Source organism: Cydia pomonella, chromosome 13 (genome assembly GCF_033807575.1).
Source record: "Cydia pomonella isolate Wapato2018A chromosome 13, ilCydPomo1, whole genome shotgun sequence".
Classification (NCBI taxonomy): Eukaryota; Metazoa; Arthropoda; class Insecta; order Lepidoptera; family Tortricidae; genus Cydia; species Cydia pomonella.
Genome location: NC_084715.1, coordinates 14905302 through 14909534, shown reverse-complemented (window position 1 = coordinate 14909534; position 4233 = coordinate 14905302). Strand labels below are relative to the sequence as shown.

The following is a 4233-nucleotide window of genomic DNA, read 5'->3' as shown; positions in this document are numbered from 1 at the left end:
AAATGTTTTCTGTGCCAAAATCTTATTCGTTATTCTGAATAGTGAGTAAAAAGTCCAAATATTTTTAATAAAAAGACGTAAAAAAGGATACCTTATATGTATTATAACGAATGGAATGATTGTTAGCGATTGGTAAGCAACAATGAGTTACGCCACCACTGTCTGTGTTATTTCCTTATCGAAATAGATACGAAATTGCAGTCGGCATGTGTGTGACTCAGCCGTGACACACGCAGCGACAATTGATTGATTGTTACAATTATAATCGACATAAAAGGATATGAAATAATGAGTTATAACATAAATTGCGTAAAAATTAAAATTAAAAACAAACGCCCAACGTGGGGCTCGAACCCACGACCCTGAGATTAAGAGTCTCATGCTCTACCGACTGAGCTAGCCGGGCTGTTAGATTCCAGGTCGAAATAAGGGATCTAGTCTTAATAACATTATCTTCGCATCTTCGGTTGGTTCTAATTTAACGATAGTAGATATTTATTACTTTTATTAGAGTCAATGTTAATTTAGTGATTCAGTTAAACTAAATTACATCTTAAATCAATACATTAATGTGCTTTAATGGACGTTTTACATCAAGATTTATCTCATTATGTTTCTTATTTTGTAACTTTGTAAGACCTGGGGCTAATTTTTGGCATTTAAATTCTACTAATATAATTGAAAACGAGTGGTCAATACCACTAGATTACCAATTTCTCTTGCTCGATTGATGCCCAATTTTTAAAATATCAATTCGCCGTTTTCCACAGATTTTCTAGTGACGAATTCGAGCGCTCGAAATTAAAAAAGTGGTTGTGACAGAATCGGGCAGACAGACGGACATGACGAATCTATAAGGGTTCCGTTTTTTGCCATTTGGCTACGGAACCCTAAAAATCAGCCTCCTGGGTGGTAATGTATGATATAACGTTCTAGTACTTACATAAAAGTGCTTTTAACTTGTTTTAAGTATAAATGTCTACGCTTTACGAATATTAACATAAGTATTGCAATATGGTATTAATTTATTTAACGAGCTTGTTCGAAAATAAATCCATATAACTATCCTATCGATACAACGCAACATTTATGTATTAGGTTCCAACCTCATAGCAATACTTAAGTAGATACCTAACTGTAATATTTTATTATGCCCGTGTAAGACTTCCAATAAATAACTGTACCGGCCGCAAATAGACTTGACCAAGACTTATTTTTCTTCTTTAAAAGACATAAAAAAAGAAGTTAATCAATTCGATAGTTTTTTTAATAATATGATACCTCAGAACTCCGTCATTGAAAGCCTCGTAGGTTCGTGTTCTTCTCTCACTGAGCTTAAGCGAGTGAGAGAAGTAAGCGAGATGGATGTGCGTGCTCGCGACTGTTTTTGAATTTTAATTTGTTGTAAGTTTAAAAAAGAAAAAGTAATCACTGAGTGTGAATTATATTTTTTAAAGAAGTTATTATGTTTTTAGCTTTTGGGCATAAATTGTTACAAATATTTTTAGTGTGTTTTAGACCTATGTTCGTATTTATTCTATCAAGCGTAAGTCAAAACAATCAGAATTCGAATCGCTAAAGTTCCTAGAGAAAATCCTCAAGATTACTAATTAAATTTTTGGCAACCTTACTGTTATCTAAAAAAACGGTTCGGTTTATCAAAAACTGAACCTGCCCCTGAACCTACGGCACCTTACAAACCGAACTGGAAAATTATATAGTACAAAAAAAATCATTTATTAAAAGAAAGAAGATAAAATTACATAACTAGCTCAGTGGTCCCACACTAGGCTAGGCCTGTATCGTGGTGACCGTATCGTGATATAGTTCCATATTGGTCCCAGTTTTGACAAACTGCAGTTCTGGTTATGGGATCCATGGGGAATTGAGGGAGCTCCTCTAATCATATTATAGGCTTAAATATTGTGATTTTTGTATTTACACCAACAAACCAAGCAATTGCATTTAAAACAAAGTCATTTGATGTAGTGGAACTGCTGATGAAAACCAGAACGGAACTTTTCAACGACCCGTATTATACTTATACGTTTCACGTTGGCGATTTGTTTTCTTCGTTAAGTTTGTTAAGCAAGTAAGGTTTTTGTAGGTACATATTTGTCAAGGTCCAGTTCTGATGTTGGGTTCCGTGAAAAATTTAATTAGTTCCTTTAATCTTGATTCAGATTTAGACCTTGAAACTTGTAACGTACCCTAAACGAAGCGCGAAACTTTTTAGTGACATAGCTGTTTGGCCAGACAGGAACGAGTCCTGTAGAATGCTGCGTTACTCCTAATAAAAAAACTTACTCACATATGAACCTTGGAATTTTATTTGGTACGTATTTGATAATACAAAAAAGGTAGGATTTAGAAAGGGACTTACCTAGGAGAAGAGTTCCAAATCTAAAATGTTGTTACCAATAATTAGTAAATAAATACTTATGACTGCTGTGTTGTTACATAAGTGTGGAAATCCAGATATCTATTCGTGACACTTAGTCGACATAGAGCAGGCGCCACGCGGCATCAGAAAGGTTACACTGCAGATACAAAAGACAGTAACATTGTACCAACACATACACGGTTACAACTTTCTGCTCTTCGGCATTAGCCACTGAATCAGTATTATCAGTATGCCGAAGGCAGCGCGCGCAGGATGTGGCGCTCTAGACATGTATTCACATTGGTTGTGTAGGCGTAGGCGCAAACGACTCAACTCGGGAGAACCAGTGTATCTTGATCTTGAGATCCTTCATCTGAAATCAGTTATGACTGTTATGAGTAATCCATATAGGACCTTTGGACTCGCTGAGCGATTAGAATGACTCAGCTGGACAGTTATCCTGGCTTCTCGATCACGCGAGTCGAGACCCATTTGCATCCATTGCTAATTACTTACATTGCATGTTTAAGGGACCTGTCAAGTGAAAGATATGCTCAACTACCAAAGGTAAAATAGATGTAAAATTATCTTTCTTTCATTTAGAAGGTATTATTGGCATGAAGAACTGTGTAAGTTATTTAAATGTGAATATAGTTACGGCTTCAAAGTACGTATAATAGACAGTCAATTACTTAAAGAAGATTTAAAACATGAAAGTGCGCCGGGCCGGCGAAACTTTGATTAAGTAAAAAGTGTACTGCATGTTAAGTAGGTACCCATTCTGTTTCTCTCAATTTTCATCAAAAATAAGTTTAACGAACTGCAGAAAACGTAAATAAAATAATTCAGCGAAATTTAAATATATTTTGTCCAGGGCATTGTCTTTTAAAGGCTCTAAAGATAGCTAAATAACAAGACGAGATAGACTAAGTACTTATTAGCTAATCAAGTTAGGTACTTAAAACATTTGTTGTGACAAAAACGTATAAAAACCAACTGCTGTTTTAAAGTTTACCTAGGTTTTCTCAAGCTAAGACAGTAAGGTTACACTAAGTTGTAAAAAATCTGCAACTCGTATGTGACACACCTACCTTACTTAAGCTTCCAGAAGTTGCAAGCGTCCATACTCCTAATAGTACAGACGACATAATTTATAGGTACACACACACGTATTTATATTGGGGTAGTTTTATGACCTATCAGTTTATTTTTGTATGCAAAATACCATCATTGGCGTACGAGTGAAAACCCATTTAAGCAAAGGGGGTTGTCAAATGCACTCGCGGCTACTCGGTCAGGGGCCGGAACCCTCCCACATGTCTTTTGTTGTTATCGCAAGATAAAAATGACGCTGTATGAAAACCGTAAGTTTACCACGGCCTCAGTTAGCTCATTTGTTATTGTCCTGACCTAAACCTCCTCAGCTTTGGAGAAAGGAAGGTTGTCTCCATTCCTTTTTTTAACCGACCGCAAAAAGGAAGAAGTTCTCAATTTGTCAGTAGTTTTTATTTATTTGGTTATTTAAAAAAAAAGAAGACAGTAAGGAAATTAGGTATTTTTAATAGGTTTAAAGGGCCAGTCATACAATATAAGTCGCAGTCGCAAATGATGAAATGACCCATTAAACATGTATAATATCCACCTCGCATAAACTTCCGTCCCATGCGAGTACATATTCTTAAAGCCCAATTACCTTTACTGGTATGGTATTGATTTGCAATACGAGTTTATATTGCTTGTATGTATGAATTATATTTGTTAAATATAAATAAGTATAAACACTTATAATAAATTAATATAAAACAATATGTCCTATACTTTTTGGAATAAAATAAAAGTAGCGATATCAA

The 4233-nt window shown here is 35.1% G+C and overlaps 1 non-coding gene across 1 annotated transcript; it reads right to left on the bottom strand.

The window, feature by feature from the left end:
- Window positions 1-333: 333 nt before the first annotated feature.
- Window positions 334-406, bottom strand: Trnak-cuu (transfer RNA lysine (anticodon CUU)). The gene has a single exon. It is a non-coding gene; the product is annotated as a tRNA-Lys (tRNA).
- Between the last annotated feature and the right edge of the window lie 3827 nt (window positions 407-4233).